This window comes from Pseudophryne corroboree, chromosome 11 (genome assembly GCF_028390025.1).
Source record: "Pseudophryne corroboree isolate aPseCor3 chromosome 11, aPseCor3.hap2, whole genome shotgun sequence".
Taxonomy (NCBI): Eukaryota; Metazoa; Chordata; class Amphibia; order Anura; family Myobatrachidae; genus Pseudophryne; species Pseudophryne corroboree.
The window spans coordinates 166,658,215-166,686,131 of NC_086454.1; the positions used below are offsets into that span (position 1 = coordinate 166,658,215).

Below are 27,917 nucleotides of genomic sequence, written 5' to 3' on the forward strand. Positions count from 1 at the left end.
GTGCTCTGCTCTTTAGAAATTCTCCATTTTCTTTTACTTCAGTGTGCACTAATGAGAGGGGAGCACATATCTTCTTCTTCTTCTAGTAACACCTAGTGCCCTCTATGTTTGAGCAGCAATATAACTGTTTAATTTGCCCTTGCATATCTTACTTATGCCATATTGCTTGATTTGAGACAAAAGTCACTGAGCCATGTAGAGAAAAATCTTCATCAGCCAAAGGATGACACTCCCACTGGCTTCTGATATGTATTTGAAGAGATTTTGTGATATATGTGTCTATGATGTTTTCAAGTATTCATGCACTCCGCCGATGATCTTATTCCATTCTTGTCCATCAAGAAAAGCAAATGGCCCATACGGGGATCAAACCCGTGACCTTTGCGTTATTAGCACCACGCTCTAACCAACTGAGCTAACCGGTCACAGATGTTACTGCAAGCAAACACAAAACTGGCAAATGTACCTCAAAGCACAGATCATATTTTGTTTTTATAGCATTTCATTTTTCAAAAAAAAGCTTAAGCCATAGAGTCACTTGAAGCATGGGTATCATAAAAATGCTCCAGTTTCTTTCCACATTACAAAATAAAAATAAATATTAGATAGGATAATAACAAAGATTAAGGCATCTACTAATAGTATAAAAATAGACAATTTAGACAAGGAGTATATGCAAATCTAAGCAAAAGCAATCTAAAAAATCTAATACACAATTTTTAATTGTAAATTTACAGATTGTTGAAAAAGATAATCCCAGGATGTAATCCATTATGTATTAAATTTAGTATGTTTTACCAAGTTGTGTATGAATAACTTTTAACACAAAAAAATATATATTGGGGAAATAGCTTAATGTGCCCATTGGAAATAAAGAATGCTAGCCCATTTTGGAATGCAAAGCTTAAGAAAATACAAACTTCAATCCATAGGAAAGCACTTTTTATTCAGTCTACACTCTGTAATCATACTATAGCTTAATTTACAAATTGTGATGTCATTATCAGACTTAACTCACAAGAGACTTTCATCCTTGGTCTATAAAAAAGGCAGTCCTCTGTTATAAAGCTTGAAACAATTGTAAGTGGCTGATATGCAAATATGGAAATGCAGAAAAACTGTCAATTCAATGCTAGGATAACATAAGGGGTGATGCTCCAACTGAAATTGGTCCTAGGCATTTAGGTTTCTAGTATCTATCTTCTTTAAAAAATAGGTTACTTTTTATATATTATCATTGGGTTTGGACAAATATTCTACATAATAACTATTGCATCCCTGAGCTTATTAGAAACTTGAAATAATATATATAAAGTATTGAATTTCTTTTCTTTGCATTTAAAAGATAAGCGCACTTCAGTAGATGCCATTGCTCAGGTGAGGGTTCCATGGTGTAATTGTTAGCACCCTTGACTTTGAATCTAGTAATCTGAATTCATATCTCTTGGGAGCTAACATTGTTTATTTTCCTATTGTTCAAAGCTCCATTTTCATTCAATGTATGAGTATTGCAAATCTTCATTTAAAATTCATATAAATTCCATCATCTTCAGTGGTGTCCTTTGTTTAAACTCATTTTTAAACTTATCAAATCAGAAGTATGTCAAATATTTGGAAATAAGAAAAGATGCAATAAGAATGCAGAGATCCATTACTTGTGCTCTGCTCTTTAGAAATTCTCCATTTTCTTTTACTTCAGTGTGCACTAATGAGAGGGGAGCACATATCTTCTTCTTCTTCTAGTAACACCTAGTGCCCTCTATGTTTGAGCAGCAATATAACTGTTTAATTTGCCCTTGCATATCTTACTTATGCCATATTACTTGATTTGAGACAAAAGTCACTGAGCCACGTAGAGAAAAATCGCTCTAACCAACTGAGCTAACCGGCCACAGATATCACTGCAAGCAAACACAAAACTGGCAAATGTACCTCAAAGCACAGATCATATTTTGTTTTTATAGCATTTCATTTTTCAAAAAAAAGCTTAAGCCATAGAGTCACTTGAAGCATGGGTATCATAAAAATGCTCCAGTTTCTTTCCACATTACAAAATAAAAAATAATATTAGATAGGATAATAACAAAGATTAAGGCATCTACTAATAGTATAAAAATAGACAATTTAGACAAGGAGTATATGCAAATCTAAGCAAAATCAATCTAAAAAATCTAATACACAATTTTTAATTGTAAATTTACAGATTGTTGAAAAAGATAATCCAGGATGTAATCCATTATGTATTAAATTTAGTATGTTTTACCAAGTTGTGTATGAATAACTTTTAACACAAAAAAATATATATTGGGGAAGTAGCTTAATGTGCCTATTGGAAATAAAGAATGCTAGCCCATTTTGGAATGCAAAGCTTAAGAAAATACAAACTTCAATCCATAGGAAAGCACTTTTTATTCAGTCTACACTCTGTAATCATACTATAGCTTAATTTACAAATTGTGATGTCATTATCAGACTTAACTCACAAGAGACTTTCATCCTTGGTCTATAAAAAAGGCAGTCCTCTGTTATAAAGCTTGAAACAATTGTAAGTGGCTGATATGCAAATATGGAAATACAGAAAAACTGTCAATTCAATGCTAGGATAACATAAGGGGTGATGCTCCAACTGAAATTGGTCCTAGGCATTTAGGTTTCTAGTATCTATCTTCTCCTTTAAAAAATAGGTTACTTTTTATATATTATCATTGGGTTTGGACAAATATTCTACATAATACCTATTGCATCCCTGAGCTTATTAGAAACTTGAAATAATATATATAAAGTATTGAATTTCTTTTCTTTGCATTTAAAAGATGAGCGCACTTCAGTAGATGCCATTGCTCAGGTGAGGGTTCCATGGTGTAATTGTTAGCAACCTGGACTTTGAATCTAGTAATCTGAGTTCATATCTCGTGGGAGCTAACATTGTTTATTTTCCTTTTGTTCAAAGCTCCATTTTCATTCAATGTATGAGTATTGCAAATCTTCATTTAAAATTCATATAAATTCCATCATCTTCAGTGGTGTCCTTTGTTTAAACTCATTTTTAAACTTATCAAATCAGAAGTATGTCAAATATTTGGAAATAAGAAAAGATGCAATAAGAATGCAGAGATCCATTACTTGTGCTCTGGTCTTTAGAAATTCTCCATTTTTTTTACTTCAGTGTGCACTAATGAGAGGGGAGCACATATCTTCTTCTTCTTCTAGTAACACCTAGTGCCCTCTATGTTTGAGCAGCAATATAATAACTGATTAATTTGCCCTTGCATATCTTAGTTATGCCATATTGCTTGATTTGAGACAAAAGTCACTGAGCCACGTAGAGAAAAATGTTCATCAGCCAAAGGATGACACTCCCACTGGCTTCTGATATGTATTTGAAGAGATTTTGTGATATATGTGTCTATGATGTTTTCAAGTATTCATGCACTCCACCGATGAGCTTATTCCATTCTTGTCCATCAAGAAAAGCAAATGGCCCATACGGCGATCGAACCCGTGACCTTGGCGTTATTAGCACCACGCTCTAACCAACTGCGCTAATTGGCCACAGATATTACTGCAAGCAAACACATAACTGGCAAATATATCTCAAAGCACAGATCATATTTTGTTTTTATAGCATTTCATTTTTCAAAAAAAAGCTTAAGCCATAGAGTCACTTGAAGCATGGGTATCATAAAAATGCTCCAGTTTCTTTCCACATTACAAAATAAAAATAAATATTAGATAGGATAATTACAAAGATTAAGGCATCTAGTAATAGTATAAAAATAGACAATTTAGACTAGGAGTATATGCAAATCTAAGCAAAATCAATCTAAAAAATCTAATACACAGTTTTTAATTGTAAATTTACAGATTGTTGAAAAAGATAATCCCAGGATGTAATCCATTATGTATTAAATTTAGTATGTTTTACCAAGTTGTGTATGAATAACTTTTAACACAAAAAAATATATATTGGGGAAGAAGCTTAATGTGCCCATTGGAAATAAATAATGCTAGCCCATTTTGAAATGCAAAGCTTAAGAAAATACAAACTTCAATCCATAGGAAAGCACTTTTTATTCAGTCTACACTCTGTAATCATACTATAGCTTAATTTACAAATTGTGATGTCATTATCAGACTTAACTCACAAGAGACTTTCATCCTTGGTCTATAAAAAAGGCAGTCCTCTGTTATAAAGCTTGAAACAATTGTAAGTGGCTGATATGCAAATATGGAAATACAGAAAAACTGTCAATTCAATGCTAGGATAACATAAGGGGTGATGCTCCAACTGAAATTGGTCCTAGGCATTTAGGTTTCTAGTATCTATCTTCTCCTTTAAAAAATAGTTTACTTTTTATATATTATCATTGGGTTTGGACAAATATTCTACATAATACCTATTGCATCCCTGAGCTTATTAGAAACTTGAAATAATATATATAAAGTATTGAATTTCTTTTCTTTGCATTTAAAAGATGAGCGCACTTCAGTAGATGCCATTGCTCAGGTGAGGGTTCCATGGTGTAATTGTTAGCAACCTGGACTTTGAATCTAGTAATCTGAGTTCATATCTCGTGGGAGCTAACATTGTTTATTTTCCTTTTGTTCAAAGCTCCATTTTCATTCAATGTATGAGTATTGCAAATCTTCATTTAAAATTCATATAAATTCCATCATCTTCAGTGGTGTCCTTTGTTTAAACTCATTTTTAAACTTATCAAATCAGAAGTACAGTATGTCAAATATTTAGAAATAAGAAAAGATGCAATAAGAATGCAGAGATCCATTACTTGTGCTCTGGTCTTTAGAAATTCTCCATTTTTTTTACTTCAGTGTGCACTAATGAGAGGGGAGCACATATCTTCTTCTTCTAGTAGCACCTAGTGCCCTCTATGTTTGAGCAGCAATATAATAACTGATTAATTTGCCCTTGCATATCTTAGTTATGCCATATTGCTTGATTTGAGACAAAAGTCACTGAGCCACGTAGAGAAAAATGTTCATCAGCCAAAGGATGACACTCCCACTGGCTTCTGATATGTATTTGAAGAGATTTTGTGATATATGTGTCTATGATGTTTTCAAGTATTCATGCACTCCACCGATGAGCTTATTCCATTCTTGTCCATCAAGAAAAGCAAATGGCCCATACGGCGATCGAACCCGTGACCTTGGCATTATTAGCACCACGCTCTAACCAACTGCTCTAACTGGCCACAGATATTACTGCAAGCAAACACATAACTGGCAAATATATCTCAAAGCACAGATCATATTTTGTTTTTATAGCATTTCATTTTTCAAAAAAAAGCTTAAGCCATAGAGTCACTTGAAGCATGGGTATCATAAAAATGCTCCAGTTTCTTTCCACATTACAAAATAAAAATAAATATTAGATAGGATAATTACAAAGATTAAGGCATCTAGTAATAGTATAAAAATAGACAATTTAGACTAGGAGTATATGCAAATCTAAGCAAAATCAATCTAAAAAATCTAATACACAGTTTTTAATTGTAAATTTACAGATTGTTGAAAAAGATAATCCCAGGATGTAATCCATTATGTATTAAATTTAGTATGTTTTACCAAGTTGTGTATGAATAACTTTTAACACAAAAAAATATATATTGGGGAAGAAGCTTAATGTGCCCATTGGAAATAAATAATGCTAGCCCATTTTGAAATGCAAAGCTTAAGAAAATACAAACTTCAATCCATAGGAAAGCACTTTTTATTCAGTCTACACTCTGTAATCATACTATAGCTTAATTTACAAATTGTGATGTCATTATCAGACTTAACTCACAAGAGACTTTCATCCTTGGTCTATAAAAAAGGCAGTCCTCTGTTATAAAGCTTGAAACAATTGTAAGTGGCTGATATGCAAATATGGAAATACAGAAAAACTGTCAATTCAATGCTAGGATAACATAAGGGGTGATGCTCCAACTGAAATTGGTCCTAGGCATTTAGGTTTCTAGTATCTATCTTCTCCTTTAAAAAATAGGTTACTTTTTATATATTATCATTGGGTTTGGACAAATATTCTACATAATACCTATTGCATCCCTGAGCTTATTAGAAACTTGAAATAATATATATAAAGTATTGAATTTCTTTTCTTTGCATTTAAAAGATGAGCGCACTTCAGTAGATGCCATTGCTCAGGTGAGGGTTCCATGGTGTAATTGTTAGCAACCTGGACTTTGAATCTAGTAATCTGAGTTCATATCTCGTGGGAGCTAACATTGTTTATTTTCCTTTTGTTCAAAGCTCCATTTTCATTCAATGTATGAGTATTGCAAATCTTCATTTAAAATTCATATAAATTCCATCATCTTCAGTGGTGTCCTTTGTTTAAACTCATTTTTAAACTTATCAAATCAGAAGTATGTCAAATATTTGGAAATAAGAAAAGATGCAATAAGAATGCAGAGATCCATTACTTGTGCTCTGCTCTTTAGAAATTCTCCATTTTCTTTTACTTCAGTGTGCACTAATGAGAGGGGAGCACATATCTTCTTCTTCTTCTAGTAACACCTAGTGCCCTCTATGTTTGAGCAGCAATATAACTGTTTAATTTGCCCTTGCATATCTTACTTATGCCATATTGCTTGATTTGAGACAAAAGTCACTGAGCCATGTAGAGAAAAATCTTCATCAGCCAAAGGATGACACTCCCACTGGCTTCTGATATGTATTTGAAGAGATTTTGTGATATATGTGTCTATGATGTTTTCAAGTATTCATGCACTCCGCCGATGATCTTATTCCATTCTTGTCCATCAAGAAAAGCAAATGGCCCATACGGGGATCAAACCCGTGACCTTTGCGTTATTAGCACCACGCTCTAACCAACTGAGCTAACCGGTCACAGATGTTACTGCAAGCAAACACAAAACTGGCAAATGTACCTCAAAGCACAGATCATATTTTGTTTTTATAGCATTTCATTTTTCAAAAAAAAGCTTAAGCCATAGAGTCACTTGAAGCATGGGTATCATAAAAATGCTCCAGTTTCTTTCCACATTACAAAATAAAAATAAATATTAGATAGGATAATAACAAAGATTAAGGCATCTACTAATAGTATAAAAATAGACAATTTAGACAAGGAGTATATGCAAATCTAAGCAAAAGCAATCTAAAAAATCTAATACACAATTTTTAATTGTAAATTTACAGATTGTTGAAAAAGATAATCCCAGGATGTAATCCATTATGTATTAAATTTAGTATGTTTTACCAAGTTGTGTATGAATAACTTTTAACACAAAAAAATATATATTGGGGAAATAGCTTAATGTGCCCATTGGAAATAAAGAATGCTAGCCCATTTTGGAATGCAAAGCTTAAGAAAATACAAACTTCAATCCATAGGAAAGCACTTTTTATTCAGTCTACACTCTGTAATCATACTATAGCTTAATTTACAAATTGTGATGTCATTATCAGACTTAACTCACAAGAGACTTTCATCCTTGGTCTATAAAAAAGGCAGTCCTCTGTTATAAAGCTTGAAACAATTGTAAGTGGCTGATATGCAAATATGGAAATGCAGAAAAACTGTCAATTCAATGCTAGGATAACATAAGGGGTGATGCTCCAACTGAAATTGGTCCTAGGCATTTAGGTTTCTAGTATCTATCTTCTTTAAAAAATAGGTTACTTTTTATATATTATCATTGGGTTTGGACAAATATTCTACATAATAACTATTGCATCCCTGAGCTTATTAGAAACTTGAAATAATATATATAAAGTATTGAATTTCTTTTCTTTGCATTTAAAAGATAAGCGCACTTCAGTAGATGCCATTGCTCAGGTGAGGGTTCCATGGTGTAATTGTTAGCACCCTTGACTTTGAATCTAGTAATCTGAATTCATATCTCTTGGGAGCTAACATTGTTTATTTTCCTATTGTTCAAAGCTCCATTTTCATTCAATGTATGAGTATTGCAAATCTTCATTTAAAATTCATATAAATTCCATCATCTTCAGTGGTGTCCTTTGTTTAAACTCATTTTTAAACTTATCAAATCAGAAGTATGTCAAATATTTGGAAATAAGAAAAGATGCAATAAGAATGCAGAGATCCATTACTTGTGCTCTGCTCTTTAGAAATTCTCCATTTTCTTTTACTTCAGTGTGCACTAATGAGAGGGGAGCACATATCTTCTTCTTCTTCTAGTAACACCTAGTGCCCTCTATGTTTGAGCAGCAATATAACTGTTTAATTTGCCCTTGCATATCTTACTTATGCCATATTACTTGATTTGAGACAAAAGTCACTGAGCCACGTAGAGAAAAATCGCTCTAACCAACTGAGCTAACCGGCCACAGATATCACTGCAAGCAAACACAAAACTGGCAAATGTACCTCAAAGCACAGATCATATTTTGTTTTTATAGCATTTCATTTTTCAAAAAAAAGCTTAAGCCATAGAGTCACTTGAAGCATGGGTATCATAAAAATGCTCCAGTTTCTTTCCACATTACAAAATAAAAAATAATATTAGATAGGATAATAACAAAGATTAAGGCATCTACTAATAGTATAAAAATAGACAATTTAGACAAGGAGTATATGCAAATCTAAGCAAAATCAATCTAAAAAATCTAATACACAATTTTTAATTGTAAATTTACAGATTGTTGAAAAAGATAATCCAGGATGTAATCCATTATGTATTAAATTTAGTATGTTTTACCAAGTTGTGTATGAATAACTTTTAACACAAAAAAATATATATTGGGGAAGTAGCTTAATGTGCCTATTGGAAATAAAGAATGCTAGCCCATTTTGGAATGCAAAGCTTAAGAAAATACAAACTTCAATCCATAGGAAAGCACTTTTTATTCAGTCTACACTCTGTAATCATACTATAGCTTAATTTACAAATTGTGATGTCATTATCAGACTTAACTCACAAGAGACTTTCATCCTTGGTCTATAAAAAAGGCAGTCCTCTGTTATAAAGCTTGAAACAATTGTAAGTGGCTGATATGCAAATATGGAAATACAGAAAAACTGTCAATTCAATGCTAGGATAACATAAGGGGTGATGCTCCAACTGAAATTGGTCCTAGGCATTTAGGTTTCTAGTATCTATCTTCTCCTTTAAAAAATAGGTTACTTTTTATATATTATCATTGGGTTTGGACAAATATTCTACATAATACCTATTGCATCCCTGAGCTTATTAGAAACTTGAAATAATATATATAAAGTATTGAATTTCTTTTCTTTGCATTTAAAAGATTAGCGCACTTCAGTAGATGCCATTGCTCAGGTGAGGGTTCCATGGTGTAATTGTTAGCACCCTGGACTTTGAATCTAGTAATCTGAGTTCATATCTCGTGGGAGCTAACATTGTTTATTTTCCTTTTGTTCAAAGCTCCATTTTCATTCAATGTATGAGTATTGCAAATCTTCATTTAAAATTCATATAAATTCCATCATCTTCAGTGGTGTCCTTTGTTTAAACTCATTTTTAAACTTATCAAATCAGAAGTATGTCAAATATTTGGAAATAAGAAAAGATGCAATAAGAATGCAGAGATCCATTACTTGTGCTCTGGTCTTTAGAAATTCTCCATTTTTTTTACTTCAGTGTGCACTAATGAGAGGGGAGCACATATCTTCTTCTTCTTCTAGTAACACCTGGTGCCCTCTATGTTTGAGCAGCAATATAATAACTGATTAATTTGCCCTTGCATATCTTAGTTATGCCATATTGCTTGATTTGAGACAAAAGTCACTGAGCCATGTAGAGAAAAATCTTCATCAGCCAAAGGATGACACTCCCACTGGCTTCTGATATGTATTTGAAGAGATTTTGTGATATATGTGTCTATGATGTTTTCAAGTATTCATGCACTCCACCGATGATCTTATTCCATTCTTGTCCATCAAGAAAAGCTAATGGTCCATACGGGGATCAAACCCGTGACCTTTGCGTTATTAGCACCACGCTCTAATCAACTGAGCTAACCGGCCACAGATGTTACTGCAAGCAAACACAAAACTGGCAAATGTACCTCAAAGCACAGATCATATTTTGTTTTTATAGCATTTCATTTTTAAAAAAAAAGCTTAAGCCATAGAGTCACTTGAAGCATGGGTATCATAAAAATGCTCCAGTTTCTTTCCACATTACAAAATAAAAATAAATATTAGATAGGATAATAACAAAGATTAAGGCATCTACTAATAGTATAAAAATAGACAATTTATTCAAGGAGTATATGCAAATCTAAGCAAAATCAATCTATAAAATCTAATACACAATTTTTAATTGTAAATTTACAGATTGTTGAAAAAGATAATCCCAGGATGTAATCCATTATGTATTAAATTTAGTATGTTTTACCAAGTTGTGTATGAATAACTTTTAACACAAAAAAATATATATTGGGGAAGTAACTTAATGTGCCCATTGGAAATAAAGAATGCTAGCCCATTTTGGAATGCAAAGCTTAAGAAAATACAAACTTCAATCCATAGGAAAGCACTTTTTATTCAGTCTACACTCTGTAATCATACTATAGCTTAATTTACAAATTGTGATGTCATTATCAGACTTAACTCACAAGAGACTTTCATCCTTGGTCTATAAAAAAGGCAGTCCTCTGTTATAAAGCTTGAAACAATTGTAAGTGGCTGATATGCAAATATGGAAATACTGAAAAACTGTCAATTCAATGCTAGGATACCATAAGGGGTGATGCTCCAACTGAAATTGGTCCTAGGCATTTAGGTTTCTAGTATCTATCTTCTCCTTTAAAAAATAGGTTACTTTTTATATATTATCATTGGGTTTGGACAAATATTCTACATAATACCTATTGCATCCCTGAGCTTATTAGAAACTTGAAATAATATATATAAAGTATTGAATTTCTTTTCTTTGCATTTAAAAGATGAGCGCACTTCAGTAGATGCCATTGCTCAGGTGAGGGTTCCATGGTGTAATTGTTAGCACCCTGGACTTTGAATCTAGTAATTTGAGTTTATATCTCGTGGGAGCTAACATTGTTTATTTTCCTTTTGTTCAAAGCTCCATTTTCATTCAATGTATGAGTATTGCAAATCTTCATTTAAAATTCATATAAATTCCATCATCTTCAGTGGTGTCCTTTGTTTAAACTCATTTTTAAACTTATCAAATCAGAAGTATGTCAAATATTTGGAAATAAGAAAAGATGCAATAAGAATGCAGAGATCCATTACTTGTGCTCTGGTCTTTAGAAATTCTCCATTTTTTTTTACTTCAGTGTGCACTAATGAGAGGGGAGCACATATCTTCTTCTTCTTCCTCTAGTAACACCTAGTGCCCTCTATGTTTGAGCAGCAATATAATAACTGATTAATTTGCCCTTGCATATCTTAGTTATGCCATATTGCTTGATTTGAGACAAAAGTCACTGAGCCATGTAGAGAAAAATCTTCATCAGCCAAAGGATGACACTCCCACTGGCTTCTGATATGTATTTGAAGAGATTTTGTGATATATGTGTCTATGATGTTTTCAAGTATTCATGCACTCCACCGATGAGCTTATTCCATTCTTGTCCATCAAGAAAAGCAAATGGCCCATACTGGGATCAAACCCGTGACCTTGGCGTTATTAGCACCACGCTCTAACCAACTGAGCTAACCGGCCACAGATGTTACTGCAAGCAAACACAAAACTGGCAAATGTACCTCAAAGCACAGATCATATTTTGTTTTTATAGCATTTCATTTTTCAAAAAAAAGCTTAAGCCATAGAGTGATCTGAAGCATGGGTATCATAAAAATGCTCCAGTTTCTTTCCACATTACAAAATAAAAATAAATATTAGATAGGATAATAACAAAGATTAAGGCATCTACTAATAGTATAAAAATAGACAATTTAGACAAGGAGTGTATGCAAATCTAAGCAAAAGCAATCTAAAAAATCTAATACACAATTTTTAATTGTAAATTTACAGATTGTTGAAAAAGATAATCCCAGGATGTAATCCATTATGTATTAAATTTAGTATGTTTTACCAAGTTGTGTATGAATAACTTTTAACACAAAAAAATATATATTGGGGAAGTAGCTTAATGTGCCCATTGGAAATAAAGAATGCAAGCCCATTTTGGAATGCAAAGCTTAAGAAAATACAAACTTCAATCCATAGGAAAGCACTTTTTATTCAGTCTACACTCTGTAATCATACTATAACTTAATTTACAAATTGTGATGTCATTATCAGACTTAACTCACAAGAGACTTTCATCCTTGGTCTATAAAAAAGGCAGTCCTCTGTTATAAAGCTTGAAACAATTGTAAGTGGCTGATATGCAAATATGGAAATACAGAAAAACTGTCAATTCAATGCTAGGATAACATAAGGGGTGATGCTCCAACTGAAATTGGTCATAGGCATTTAGGTTTCTAGTATCTATCTTCTCCTTTAAAAAATAGGTTACTTTTTATATATTATCATTGGGTTTGGACAAATATTCTACATAATACCTATTGCATCCCTGAGCTTATTAGAAACTTGAAATAATATATATAAAGTATTGAATTTCTTTTCTTTGCATTTAAAAGATGAGCGCACTTCAGTAGATGCCATTGCTCAGGTGAGGGTTCCATGGTGTAATTGTTAGCACCCTGGACTTTGAATCTAGTAATCTGAGTTCATATCTCGTGGGAGCTAACATTGTTTATTTTCCTTTTGTTCAAAGCTCCATTTTCATTCAATGTATGAGTTTTGCAAATCTTCATTTAAAATTCATATAAATTCCATCATCTTCAGTGGTGTCCTTTGTTTAAACTCATTTTTAAACTTATCAAATCAGAAGTATGTCAAATATTTGGAAATAAGAAAAGATGCAATAAGAATGCAGAGATCCATTACTTGTGCTCTGGTCTTTAGAAATTCTCCATTTTTTTTACTTCAGTGTGCACTAATGAGAGGGGAGCACATATCTTCTTCTTCTTCTAGTAACACCTAGTGCCCTCTATGTTTGAGCAGCAATATAATAACTGATTAATTTGCCCTTGCATATCTTAGTTATGCCATATTGCTTGATTTGAGACAAAAGTCACTGAGCCACGTTGAGAAAAATGTTCATCAGCCAAAGGATGACACTCCCACTGGCTTCTGATATGTATTTGAAGAGATTTTGTGATATATGTGTCTATGATGTTTTCAAGTATTCATGCACTCCACCGATGAGCTTATTCCATTCTTGTCCATCAAGAAAAGCAAATGGCCCATACGGCGATCGAACCCGTGACCTTGGCGTTATTAGCACCACGCTCTAACCAACTGCGCTAACTGGCCACAGATATTACTGCAAGCAAACACATAACTGGCAAATATATCTCAAAGCACAGATCATATTTTGTTTTTATAGCATTTCATTTTTCAAAAAAAAGCTTAAGCCATAGAGTCACTTGAAGCATGGGTATCATAAAAATGCTCCAGTTTCTTTCCACATTACAAAATAAAAATAAATATTAGATAGGATAATTACAAAGATTAAGGCATCTAGTAATAGTATAAAAATAGACAATTTAGACTAGGAGTATATGCAAATCTAAGCAAAATCAATCTAAAAAATCTAATACACAGTTTTTAATTGTAAATTTACAGATTGTTGAAAAAGATAATCCCAGGATGTAATCCATTATGTATTAAATTTAGTATGTTTTACCAAGTTGTGTATGAATAACTTTTAACACAAAAAAATATATATTGGGGAAGAAGCTTAATGTGCCCATTGGAAATAAATAATGCTAGCCCATTTTGAAATGCAAAGCTTAAGAAAATACAAACTTCAATCCATAGGAAAGCACTTTTTATTCAGTCTACACTCTGTAATCATACTATAGCTTAATTTACAAATTGTGATGTCATTATCAGACTTAACTCACAAGAGACTTTCATCCTTGGTCTATAAAAAAGGCAGTCCTCTGTTATAAAGCTTGAAACAATTGTAAGTGGCTGATATGCAAATATGGAAATACAGAAAAACTGTCAATTCAATGCTAGGATAACATAAGGGGTTATGCTCCAACTGAAATTGGTCCTAGGCATTTAGGTTTCTAGTGTCTATCTTCTCCTTTAAAAAATAGGTTACTTTTTATATATTATCATTGGGTTTGGACAAATATTCTAGATAATACCTATTGCATCCCTGAGCTTATTAGAAACTTGAAATAATATATATAAAGTATTGAATTTCTTTTCTTTGCATTTAAAAGATGAGCGCACTTCAGTAGATGCCATTGCTCAGGTGAGGGTTCCATGGTGTAATTGTTAGCAACCTGGACTTTGAATCTAGTAATCTGAGTTCATATCTCGTGGGAGCTAACATTGTTTATTTTCCTTTTGTTCAAAGCTCCATTTTCATTCAATGTATGAGTATTGCAAATCTTCATTTAAAATTCATATAAATTCCATCATCTTCAGTGGTGTCCTTTGTTTAAACTCATTTTTAAACTTATCAAATCAGAAGTATGTCAAATATTTGGAAATAAGAAAAGATGCAATAAGAATGCAGAGATCCATTACTTGTGCTCTGCTCTTTAGAAATTCTCCATTTTCTTTTACTTCAGTGTGCACTAATGAGAGGGGAGCACATATCTTCTTCTTCTTCTAGTAACACCTAGTGCCCTCTATGTTTGAGCAGCAATATAACTGTTTAATTTGCCCTTGCATATCTTACTTATGCCATATTGCTTGATTTGAGACAAAAGTCACTGAGCCACGTAGAGAAAAATCGCTCTAACCAACTGAGCTAACCGGCCACAGATATCACTGCAAGCAAACACAAAACTGGCAAATGTACCTCAAAGCACAGATCATATTTTGTTTTTATAGCATTTCATTTTTCAAAAAAAAGCTTAAGCCATAGAATCACTTGAAGCATGGGTATCATAAAAATGCTCCAGTTTCTTTCCACATTACAAAATAAAAAATAATATTAGATAGGATAATAACAAAGATTAAGGCATCTACTAATAGTATAAAAATAGACAATTTAGACAAGGAGTATATGCAAATCTAAGCAAAATCAATCTAAAAAATCTAATACACAATTTTTAATTGTAAATTTACAGATTGTTGAAAAAGATAATCCAGGATGTAATCCATTATGTATTAAATTTAGTATGTTTTACCAAGTTGTGTATGAATAACTTTTAACACAAAAAAATAAATATTGGGGAAGTAGCTTAATGTGCCTATTGGAAATAAAGAATGCTAGCCCATTTTGGAATGCAAAGCTTAAGAAAATACAAACTTCAATCCATAGGAAAGCACTTTTTATTCAGTCTACACTCTGTAATCATACTATAGCTTAATTTACAAATTGTAATGTCATTATCAGACTTAACTCACAAGAGACTTTCATCCTTGGTCTATAAAAAAGGCAGTCCTCTGTTATAAAGCTTGAAACAATTGTAAGTGGCTGATATGCAAATATGGAAATACAGAAAAACTGTCAATTCAATGCTAGGATAACATAAGGGGTGATGCTCCAACTGAAATTGGTCCTAGGCATTTAGGTTTCTAGTATCTATCTTCTCCTTTAAAAAATAGGTTACTTTTTATATATTATCATTGGGTTTGGACAAATATTCTACATAATACCTATTGCATCCCTGAGCTTATTAGAAACTTGAAATAATATATATAAAGTATTGAATTTCTTTTCTTTGCATTTAAAAGATGAGCGCACTTCAGTAGATGCCATTGCTCAGGTGAGGGTTCCATGGTGTAATTGTTAGCACCCTGGACTTTGAATCTAGTAATCTGAGTTCATATCTCGTGGGAGCTAACATTGTTTATTTTCCTTTTGTTCAAAGCTCCATTTTCATTCAATGTATGAGTATTGCAAATCTTCATTTAAAATTCATATAAATTCCATCATCTTCAGTGGTGTCCTTTGTTTAAACTCATTTTTAAACTTATCAAATCAGAAGTATGTCAAATATTTGGAAATAAGAAAAGATGCAATAAGAATGCAGAGATCCATTACTTGTGCTCTGGTCTTTAGAAATTCTCCATTTTTTTTACTTCAGTGTGCACTAATGAGAGGGGAGCACATATCTTCTTCTTCTTCTAGTAACACCTAGTGCCCTCTATGTTTGAGCAGCAATATAATAACTGATTAATTTGCCCTTGCATATCTTAGTTATGCCATATTGCTTGATTTGAGACAAAAGTCACTGAGCCATGTAGAGAAAAATCTTCATCAGCCAAAGGATGACACTCCCACTGGCTTCTGATATGTATTTGAAGAGATTTTGTGATATATGTGTCTATGATGTTTTCAAGTATTCATGCACTCCGCTGATGATCTTATTCCATTCTTGTCCATCAAGAAAAGCAAATGGCCCATACGGGGATCAAACCCCTGACCTTTGCGTTATTAGCACCACGCTCTAACCAACTGAGCTAACCGGTCACAGATGTTACTGCAAGCAAACACAAAACTGGCAAATGTACCTCAAAGCACAGATCATATTTTGTTTTTATAGCATTTCATTTTTCAAAAAAAAAGCTTAAGCCATAGAGTCACTTGAAGCATGGGTATCATAAAAATGCTCCAGTTTCTTTCCACATTACAAAATAAAAATAAATATTAGATAGGATAATAACAAAGATTAAGGCATCTAGTAATAGTATAAAAATATACAATTTAGACAAGGAGTATATGCAAATCTAAGCAAAAGCAATCTAAAAAATCTAATACACAATTTTTAATTGTAAATTTACAGATTGTTGAAAAAGATAATCCCAGGATGTAATCCATTATGTATTAAATTTAGTATGTTTTACCAAGTTGTGTATGAATAACTTTTAACACAAAAAAATATATATTGGGGAAGTAGCTTAATGTGCCCATTGGAAATAAAGAATGCTAGCCCATTTTGGAATGCAAAGCTTAAGAAAATACAAACTTCAATCCATAGGAAAGCACTTTTTATTCAGTCTACACTCTGTAATCATACTATAGCTTAATTTACAAATTGTGATGTCATTATCAGACTTAACTCACAAGAGACTTTCATCCTTGGTCTATAAAAAAGGCAGTCCTCTGTTATAAAGCTTGAAACAATTGTAAGTGGCTGATATGCAAATATGGAAATGCAGAAAAACTGTCAATTCAATGCTAGGATAACATAAGGGGTGATGCTCCAACTGAAATTGGTCCTAGGCATTTAGGTTTCTAGTATCTATCTTCTCCTTTAAAAAATAGGTTACTTTTTATATATTATCATTGGGTTTGGACAAATATTCTACATAATAACTATTGCATCCCTGAGCTTATTAGAAACTTGAAATAATATATATAAAGTATTGAATTTCTTTTCTTTGCATTTAAAAGATAAGCGCACTTCAGTAGATGCCATTGCTCAGGTGAGGGTTCCATGGTGTAATTGTTAGCACCCTTGACTTTGAATCTAGTAATCTGAATTCATATCTCTTGGGAGCTAACATTGTTTATTTTCCTATTGTTCAAAGCTCCATTTTCATTCAATGTATGAGTATTGCAAATCTTCATTTAAAATTCATATAAATTCCATCATCTTCAGTGGTGTCCTTTGTTTAAACTCATTTTTAAACTTATCAAATCAGAAGTATGTCAAATATTTGGAAATAAGAAAAGATGCAATAAGAATGCAGAGATCCATTACTTGTGCTCTGCTCTTTAGAAATTCTCCATTTTCTTTTACTTCAGTGTGCACTAATGAGAGGGGAGCACATATCTTCTTCTTCTTCTAGTAACACCTAGTGCCCTCTATGTTTGAGCAGCAATATAACTGTTTAATTTGCCCTTGCATATCTTACTTAGGCCATATTGCTTGATTTGAGACAAAAGTCACTGAGCCACGTAGAGAAAAATCGCTCTAACCAACTGAGCTAACCGGCCACAGATATCACTGCAAGCAAACACAAAACTGGCAAATGTACCTCAAAGCACAGATCATATTTTGTTTTTATAGCATTTCATTTTTCAAAAAAAAGCTTAAGCCATAGAGTCACTTGAAGCATGGGTATCATAAAAATGCTCCAGTTTCTTTCCACATTACAAAATAAAAAATAATATTAGATAGGATAATAACAAAGATTAAGGCATCTACTAATAGTATAAAAATAGACAATTTAGACAAGGAGTATATGCAAATCTAAGCAAAATCAATCTAAAAAATCTAATACACAATTTTTAATTGTAAATTTACAGATTGTTGAAAAAGATAATCCAGGATGTAATCCATTATGTATTAAATTTAGTATGTTTTACCAAGTTGTGTATGAATAACTTTTAACACAAAAAAATAAATATTGGGGAAGTAGCTTAATGTGCCTATTGGAAATAAAGAATGCTAGCCCATTTTGGAATGCAAAGCTTAAGAAAATACAAACTTCAATCCATAGGAAAGCACTTTTTATTCAGTCTACACTCTGTAATCATACTATAGCTTAATTTACAAATTGTGATGTCATTATCAGACTTAACTCACAAGAGACTTTCATCCTTGGTCTATAAAAAAGGCAGTCCTCTGTTATAAAGCTTGAAACAATTGTAAGTGGCTGATATGCAAATATGGAAATACAGAAAAACTGTCAATTCAATGCTAGGATAACATAAGGGGTGATGCTCCAACTGAAATTGGTCCTAGGCATTTAGGTTTCTAGTATCTATCTTCTCCTTTAAAAAATAGGTTACTTTTTATATATTATCATTGGGTTTGGACAAATATTCTACATAATACCTATTGCATCCCTGAGCTTATTAGAAACTTGAAATAATATATATAAAGTATTGAATTTCTTTTCTTTGCATTTAAAAGATGAGCGCACTTCAGTAGATGCCATTGCTCAGGTGAGGGTTCCATGGTGTAATTGTTAGCACCCTGGACTTTGAATCTAGTAATCTGAGTTCATATCTCGTGGGAGCTAACATTGTTTATTTTCCTTTTGTTCAAAGCTCCATTTTCATTCAATGTATGAGTATTGCAAATCTTCATTTAAAATTCATATAAATTCCATCATCTTCAGTGGTGTCCTTTGTTTAAACTCATTTTTAAACTTATCAAATCAGAAGTATGTCAAATATTTGGAAATAAGAAAAGATGCAATAAGAATGCAGAGATCCATTACTTGTGCTCTGGTCTTTAGAAATTCTCCATTTTTTTTACTTCAGTGTGCACTAATGAGAGGGGAGCACATATCTTCTTCTTCTTCTAGTAACACCTAGTGCCCTCTATGTTTGAGCAGCAATATAATAACTGATTAATTTGCCCTTGCATATCTTAGTTATGCCATATTGCTTGATTTGAGACAAAAGTCACTGAGCCATGTAGAGAAAAATCTTCATCAGCCAAAGGATGACACTCCCACTGGCTTCTGATATGTATTTGAAGAGATTTTGTGATATATGTGTCTATGATGTTTTCAAGTATTCATGCACTCCGCCGATGATCTTATTCCATTCTTGTCCATCAAGAAAAGCAAATGGCCCATACGGGGATCAAACCCCTGACCTTTGCGTTATTAGCACCACGCTCTAACCAACTGAGCTAACCGGTCACAGATGTTACTGCAAGCAAACACAAAACTGGCAAATGTACCTCAAAGCACAGATCATATTTTGTTTTTATAGCATTTCATTTTTCAAAAAAAAGCTTAAGCCATAGAGTCACTTGAAGCATGGGTATCATAAAAATGCTCCAGTTTCTTTCCACATTACAAAATAAAAATAAATATTAGATAGGATAATAACAAAGATTAAGGCATCTACTAATAGTATAAAAATAGACAATTTAGACAAGGAGTATATGCAAATCTAAGCAAAAGCAATCTAAAAAATCTAATACACAATTTTTAATTGTAAATTTACAGATTGTTGAAAAAGATAATCCCAGGATGTAATCCATTATGTATTAAATTTAGTATGTTTTACCAAGTTGTGTATGAATAACTTTTAACACAAAAAAATATATATTGGGGAAGTAGCTTAATGTGCCCATTGGAAATAAAGAATGCTAGCCCATTTTGGAATGCAAAGCTTAAGAAAATACAAACTTCAATCCATAGGAAAGCACTTTTTATTCAGTCTACACTCTGTAATCATACTATAGCTTAATTTACAAATTGTGATGTCATTATCAGACTTAACTCACAAGAGACTTTCATCCTTGGTCTATAAAAAAGGCAGTCCTCTGTTATAAAGCTTGAAACAATTGTAAGTGGCTGATATGCAAATATGGAAATGCAGAAAAACTGTCAATTCAATGCTAGGATAACATAAGGGGTGATGCTCCAACTGAAATTGGTCCTAGGCATTTAGGTTTCTAGTATCTATCTTCTCCTTTAAAAAATAGGTTACTTTTTATATATTATCATTGGGTTTGGACAAATATTCTACATAATAACTATTGCATCCCTGAGCTTATTAGAAACTTGAAATAATATATATAAAGTATTGAATTTCTTTTCTTTGCATTTAAAAGATAAGCGCACTTCAGTAGATGCCATTGCTCAGGTGAGGGTTCCATGGTGTAATTGTTAGCACCCTTGACTTTGAATCTAGTCATCTGAGTTCATATCTCGTGGGAGCTAACATTGTTTATTTTCCTTTTGTTCAAAGCTCCATTTTCATTCAATGAATGAGTATTGCAAATCTTCATTTAAAATTCATATAAATTCCATCATCTTCAGTGGTGTCCTTTGTTTAAACTCATTTTTAAACTTATCAAATCAGAAGTATGTCAAATATTTGGAAATAAGAAAAGATGCAATAAGAATGCAGAGATCCATTACTTGTGCTCTGCTCTTTAGAAATTCTCCATTTTCTTTTACTTCAGTGTGCACTAATGAGAGGGGAGCACATATCTTCTTCTTCTTCTAGTAACACCTAGTGCCCTCTATGTTTGAGCAGCAATATAATAACTAATTAATTTGCCCTTGCATATCTTAGTTATGCCATATTGCTTGATTTGAGACAAAAGTCACTGAGCCACGTAGAGAAAAATCGCTCTAACCAACTGAGCTAACCGGCCACAGATATCACTGCAAGCAAACACAAAACTGGCAAATGTACCTCCAAGCACAGATCATATTTTGTTTTTATAGCATTTCATTTTTCAAAAAAAAGCTTAAGCCATAGAGTCACTTGAAGCATGGGTATCATAAAAATGCTCCAGTTTCTTTCCACATTACAAAATAAAAAATAATATTAGATAGGATAATAACAAAGATTAAGGCATCTACTAATAGTATAAAAATAGACAATTTAGACAAGGAGTATATGCAAATCTAAGCAAAATCAATCTAAAAAATCTAATACACAATTTTTAATTGTAAATTTACAGATTGTTGAAAAAGATAATCCAGGATGTAATCCATTATGTATTAAATTTAGTATGTTTTACCAAGTTGTGTATGAATAACTTTTAACACAAAAAAATAAATATTGGGGAAATAGCTTAATGTGCCTATTGGAAATAAAGAATGCTAGCCCATTTTGGAATGCAAAGCTTAAGAAAATACAAACTTCAATCCATAGGAAAGCACTTTTTATTCAGTCTACACTCTGTAATCATACTATAGCTTAATTTACAAATTGTGATGTCATTATCAGACTTAACTCACAAGAGACTTTCATCCTTGGTCTATAAAAAAGGCAGTCCTCTGTTATAAAGCTTGAAACAATTGTAAGTGGCTGATATGCAAATATGGAAATACTGAAAAACTGTCAATTCAATGCTAGGATAACATAAGGGGTGATGCTCCAACTGAAATTGGTCCTAGGCATTTAGGTTTCTAGTATCTATCTTCTCCTTTAAAAAATAGGTTACTTTTTATATATTATCATTGGGTTTGGACAAATATTCTACATAATACCTATTGCATCCCTGAGCTTATTAGAAACTTGAAATAATATATATAAAGTATTGAATTTCTTTTCTTTGCATTTAAAAGATGAGCGCACTTCAGTAGATGCCATTGCTCAGGTGAGGGTTCCATGGTGTAATTGTTAGCACCCTGGACTTTGAATCTAGTAATTTGAGTTTATATCTCGTGGGAGCTAACATTGTTTATTTTCCTTTTGTTCAAAGCTCCATTTTCATTCAATGTATGAGTATTGCAAATCTTCATTTAAAATTCATATAAATTCCATCATCTTCAGTGGTGTCCTTTGTTTAAACTCATTTTTAAACTTATCAAATCAGAAGTATGTCAAATATTTGGAAATAAGAAAAGATGCAATAAGAATGCAGAGATCCATTACTTGTGCTCTGGTCTTTAGAAATTCTCCATTTTTTTTTTACTTCAGTGTGCACTAATGAGAGGGGAGCACATATCTTCTTCTTCTTCCTCTAGTAACACCTAGTGCCCTCTATGTTTGAGCAGCAATATAATAACTGATTAATTTGCCCTTGCATGTCTTAGTTATGCCATATTGCTTGATTTGAGACAAAAGTCACTGAGCCATGTAGAGAAAAATCTTCATCAGCCAAAGGATGACACTCCCACTGGCTTCTGATATGTATTTGAAGAGATTTTGTGATATATGTGTCTATGATGTTTTCAAGTATTCATGCACTCCACCGATGAGCTTATTCCATTCTTGTCCATCAAGAAAAGCAAACGGCCCATACTGGGATCAAACCCGTGACCTTGGCGTTATTAGCACCACGCTCTAACCAACTGAGCTAACCGGCCACAGATGTTACTGCAAGCAAACACAAAACTGGCAAATGTACCTCAAAGCACAGATCATATTTTGTTTTTATAGCATTTCATTTTTCAAAAAAAAGCTTAAGCCATAGAGTCACTTGAAGCATGGGTATCATAAAAATGCTCCAGTTTCTTTCCACATTACAAAATAAAAATAAATATTAGATAGGATAATAACAAAGATTAAGGCATCTACTAATAGTATAAAAATAGACAATTTAGACAAGGAGTATATGCAAATCTAAGCAAAAGCAATCTAAAAAATCTAATACACAATTTTTAATTGTAAATTTACAGATTGTTGAAAAAGATAATCCCAGGATGTAATCCATTATGTATTAAATTTAGTATGTTTTACCAAGTTGTGTATGAATAACTTTTAACACAAAAAAATATATATTGGGGAAGTAGCTTAATGTGCCCATTGGAAATAAAGAATGCTAGCCCATTTTGGAATGCAAAGCTTAAGAAAATACAAACTTCAATCCATAGGAAAGCACTTTTTATTCAGTCTACACTCTGTAATCATACTATAGCTTAATTTACAAATTGTGATGTCATTATCAGACTTAACTCACAAGAGACTTTCATCCTTGGTCTATAAAAAAGGCAGTCCTCTGTTATAAAGCTTGAAACAATTGTAAGTGGCTGATATGCAAATATGGAAATGCAGAAAAACTGTCAATTCAATGCTAGGATAACATAAGGGGTGATGCTCCAACTGAAATTGGTCCTAGGCATTTAGGTTTCTAGTATCTATCTTCTCCTTTAAAAAATAGGTTACTTTTTATATATTATCATTGGGTTTGGACAAATATTCTACATAATAACTATTGCATCCCTGAGCTTATTAGAAACTTGAAATAATATATATAAAGTATTGAATTTCTTTTCTTTGCATTTAAAAGATAAGCGCACTTCAGTAGATGCCATTGCTCAGGTGAGGGTTCCATGGTGTAATTGTTAGCACCCTTGACTTTGAATCTAGTCATCTGAGTTCATATCTCGTGGGAGCTAACATTGTTTATTTTCCTTTTGTTCAAAGCTCCATTTTCATTCAATGAATGAGTATTGCAAATCTTCATTTAAAATTCATATAAATTCCATCATCTTCAGTGGTGTCCTTTGTTTAAACTCATTTTTAAACTTATCAAATCAGAAGTATGTCAAATATTTGGAAATAAGAAAAGATGCAATAAGAATGCAGAGATCCATTACTTGTGCTCTGCTCTTTAGAAATTCTCCATTTTCTTTTACTTCAGTGTGCACTAATGAGAGGGGAGCACATATCTTCTTCTTCTTCTAGTAACACCTAGTGCCCTCTATGTTTGAGCAGCAATATAATAACTAATTAATTTGCCCTTGCATATCTTAGTTATGCCATATTGCTTGATTTGAGACAAAAGTCACTGAGCCACGTAGAGAAAAATCGCTCTAACCAACTGAGCTAACCGGCCACAGATATCACTGCAAGCAAACACAAAACTGGCAAATGTACCTCCAAGCACAGATCATATTTTGTTTTTATAGCATTTCATTTTTCAAAAAAAAGCTTAAGCCATAGAGTCACTTGAAGCATGGGTATCATAAAAATGCTCCAGTTTCTTTCCACATTACAAAATAAAAAATAATATTAGATAGGATAATAACAAAGATTAAGGCATCTACTAATAGTATAAAAATAGACAATTTAGACAAGGAGTATATGCAAATCTAAGCAAAATCAATCTAAAAAATCTAATACACAATTTTTAATTGTAAATTTACAGATTGTTGAAAAAGATAATCCAGGATGTAATCCATTATGTATTAAATTTAGTATGTTTTACCAAGTTGTGTATGAATAACTTTTAACACAAAAAAATAAATATTGGGGAAGTAGCTTAATGTGCCTATTGGAAATAAAGAATGCTAGCCCATTTTGGAATGCAAAGCTTAAGAAAATACAAACTTCAATCCATAGGAAAGCACTTTTTATTCAGTCTACACTCTGTAATCATACTATAGCTTAATTTACAAATTGTGATGTCATTATCAGACTTAACTCACAAGAGACTTTCATCCTTGGTCTATAAAAAAGGCAGTCCTCTGTTATAAAGCTTGAAACAATTGTAAGTGGCTGATATGCAAATATGGAAATACTGAAAAACTGTCAATTCAATGCTAGGATAACATAAGGGGTGATGCTCCAACTGAAATTGGTCCTAGGCATTTAGGTTTCTAGTATCTATCTTCTCCTTTAAAAAATAGGTTACTTTTTATATATTATCATTGGGTTTGGACAAATATTCTACATAATACCTATTGCATCCCTGAGCTTATTAGAAACTTGAAATAATATATATAAAGTATTGAATTTCTTTTCTTTGCATTTAAAAGATGAGCGCACTTCAGTAGATGCCATTGCTCAGGTGAGGGTTCCATGGTGTAATTGTTAGCACCCTGGACTTTGAATCTAGTAATTTGAGTTTATATCTCGTGGGAGCTAACATTGTTTATTTTCCTTTTGTTCAAAGCTCCATTTTCATTCAATGTATGAGTATTGCAAATCTTCATTTAAAATTCATATAAATTCCATCATCTTCAGTGGTGTCCTTTGTTTAAACTCATTTTTAAACTTATCAAATCAGAAGTATGTCAAATATTTGGAAATAAGAAAAGATGCAATAAGAATGCAGAGATCCATTACTTGTGCTCTGGTCTTTAGAAATTCTCCATTTTTTTTTTACTTCAGTGTGCACTAATGAGAGGGGAGCACATATCTTCTTCTTCTTCCTCTAGTAACACCTAGTGCCCTCTATGTTTGAGCAGCAATATAATAACTGATTAATTTGCCCTTGCATGTCTTAGTTATGCCATATTGCTTGATTTGAGACAAAAGTCACTGAGCCATGTAGAGAAAAATCTTCATCAGCCAAAGGATGACACTCCCACTGGCTTCTGATATGTATTTGAAGAGATTTTGTGATATATGTGTCTATGATGTTTTCAAGTATTCATGCACTCCACCGATGAGCTTATTCCATTCTTGTCCATCAAGAAAAGCAAATGGCCCATACTGGGATCAAACCCGTGACCTTGGCGTTATTAGCACCACGCTCTAACCAACTGAGCTAACCGGCCACAGATGTTACTGCAAGCAAACACAAAACTGGCAAATGTACCTCAAAGCACAGATCATATTTTGTTTTTATAGCATTTCATTTTTCAAAAAAAAGCTTAAGCCATAGAGTGATCTGAAGCATGGGTATCATAAAAATGCTCCAGTTTCTTTCCACATTACAAAATAAAAATAAATATTAGATAGGATAATAAAAAAGATTAAGGCATCTACTAATAGTATAAAAATAGACAATTTAGACAAGGAGTATATGCAAATCTAAGCAAAAGCAATCTAAAAAATCTAATACACAATTTTTAATTGTAAATTTACAGATTGTTGAAAAAGATAATCCCAGGATGTAATCCATTATGTATTAAATTTAGTATGTTTTACCAAGTTGTGTATGAATAACTTTTAACACAAAAAAATATATATTGGGGAAGTAGCTTAATGTGCCCATTGGAAATAAAGAATGCTAGCCCATTTTGGAATGTAAAGTTTAAGAAAATACAAACTTCAATCCATAGGAAAGCACTTTTTATTCAGTCTACACTCTGTAATCATACTATAGCTTAATTTACAAATTATGATGTCATTATCAGACTTAACTCACAAGAGACTTTCATCCTTGGTCTATAAAAAAGGCAGTCCTCTGTTATAAAGCTTGAAACAATTGTAAGTGGCTGATATGCAAATATGGAAATACAGAAAAACTGTCAATTCAATGCTAGGATAACATAAGGGGTGATGCTCCAACTGAAATTGGTCATAGGCATTTAGGTTTCTAGTATCTATCTTCTCCTTTAAAAAATAGGTTACTTTTTATATATTATCATTGGGTTTGGACAAATATTCTACATAATACCTATTGCATCCCTGAGCTTATTAGAAACTTGAAATAATATATATAAAGTATTGAAATTCTTTTCTTTGCATTTAAAAGATGAGCGCACTTCAGTAGATGCCATTGCTCAGGTGAGGGTTCCATGGTGTAATTGTTAGCACCCTGGACTTTGAATCTAGTAATCTGAGTTCATATCTCGTGGGAGCTAACATTGTTTATTTTCCTTTTGTTCAAAGCTCCATTTTCATTCAATGTATGAGTATTGCAAATCTTCATTTAAAATTCATATAAATTCCATCATCTTCAGTGGTGTCCTTTGTTTAAACTCATTTTTAAACTTATCAAATCAGAAGTATGTCAAATATTTAGAAATAAGAAAAGATGCAATAAGAATGCAGAGATCCATTACTTGTGCTCTGGTCTTCAGAAATTCTCCATTTTTTTACTTCAGTGTGCACTAATGAGAGGGGAGCACATATCTTCTTCTTCTTCTAGTAACACCTAGTGCCCTCTATGTTTGAGCAGCAATATAATATCTGATTAATTTGCCATTGCATATCTTAGTTATGCCATATTGCTTGATTTGAGATAAAAATCACTGAGCCATGTAGAGAAAAATCTTCATCAGCCAAAGGATGACACTCCCATTGGCTTCTGATATGTATTTGAAGAGATTTTGTGATATATGTGTCTATGATGATTTCAAGTATTCATGCACTCCACCGATGAGCTTATTCCATTCTTGTCCATCAAGAAAAGCAAATGGCCCATACAGGGATCGAACCCGTGACCTTTGCGTTATTAGCACCACGCTCTAACCAACTGAGCTAACCGGCCACAGATTTTACTGCAAGCAAACACAAAACTGGCAAATGTACCTCAAAGCACAGATCATATTTTGTTTTTATAGCATTTCATTTTTTTTAAAAAAGCTTAAGCCATAGAGTCACTTGAAGCATGGGTATCATAAAAATGCTCCAGTTTCTTTCCACGTTACAAAATAAAAATAAATATTAGATAGGATAATAACAAAGATTAAGGCATCTACTAATAGTATAAAAATAGACAATTTAGACAAGGAGTATATGCAAATCTAAGCAAAATCAATCTAAAAAATCTAATACACAATTTTTAATTGTAAATTTACAGATTGTTGAAAAAGATAATCCCAGGATGTAATCCATTATGTGTTAAATTTAGTATGTTTTACCAAGTTGTGTATGAA

At 32.4% G+C, this 27,917-nt stretch overlaps 8 non-coding genes across 8 annotated transcripts; all 8 read right to left on the reverse strand.

Annotated features, from left to right (window-relative positions):
• Window positions 1-351: 351 nt before the first annotated feature.
• TRNAI-AAU (transfer RNA isoleucine (anticodon AAU)) lies at window positions 352-425 on the reverse strand. The gene has a single exon. It is a non-coding gene; the product is annotated as a tRNA-Ile (tRNA).
• A 3,053-nt stretch (window positions 426-3,478) lies between these two features.
• TRNAI-AAU (transfer RNA isoleucine (anticodon AAU)) lies at window positions 3,479-3,552 on the reverse strand. The gene has a single exon. It is a non-coding gene; the product is annotated as a tRNA-Ile (tRNA).
• Window positions 3,553-6,802: 3,250 nt separating this feature from the next.
• TRNAI-AAU (transfer RNA isoleucine (anticodon AAU)) lies at window positions 6,803-6,876 on the reverse strand. The gene has a single exon. It is a non-coding gene; the product is annotated as a tRNA-Ile (tRNA).
• Window positions 6,877-11,595: 4,719 nt separating this feature from the next.
• Window positions 11,596-11,669, reverse strand: TRNAI-AAU (transfer RNA isoleucine (anticodon AAU)). Its single transcript has one exon. It is a non-coding gene; the product is annotated as a tRNA-Ile (tRNA).
• Window positions 11,670-13,257: 1,588 nt separating this feature from the next.
• On the reverse strand, window positions 13,258-13,331 carry TRNAI-AAU (transfer RNA isoleucine (anticodon AAU)). Its single transcript has one exon. It is a non-coding gene; the product is annotated as a tRNA-Ile (tRNA).
• Window positions 13,332-22,656: 9,325 nt separating this feature from the next.
• Window positions 22,657-22,730, reverse strand: TRNAI-AAU (transfer RNA isoleucine (anticodon AAU)). Its single transcript has one exon. It is a non-coding gene; the product is annotated as a tRNA-Ile (tRNA).
• Window positions 22,731-25,794: 3,064 nt separating this feature from the next.
• Window positions 25,795-25,868, reverse strand: TRNAI-AAU (transfer RNA isoleucine (anticodon AAU)). The gene has a single exon. It is a non-coding gene; the product is annotated as a tRNA-Ile (tRNA).
• Window positions 25,869-27,455: 1,587 nt separating this feature from the next.
• On the reverse strand, window positions 27,456-27,529 carry TRNAI-AAU (transfer RNA isoleucine (anticodon AAU)). Its single transcript has one exon. It is a non-coding gene; the product is annotated as a tRNA-Ile (tRNA).
• Window positions 27,530-27,917: the final 388 nt, after the last annotated feature.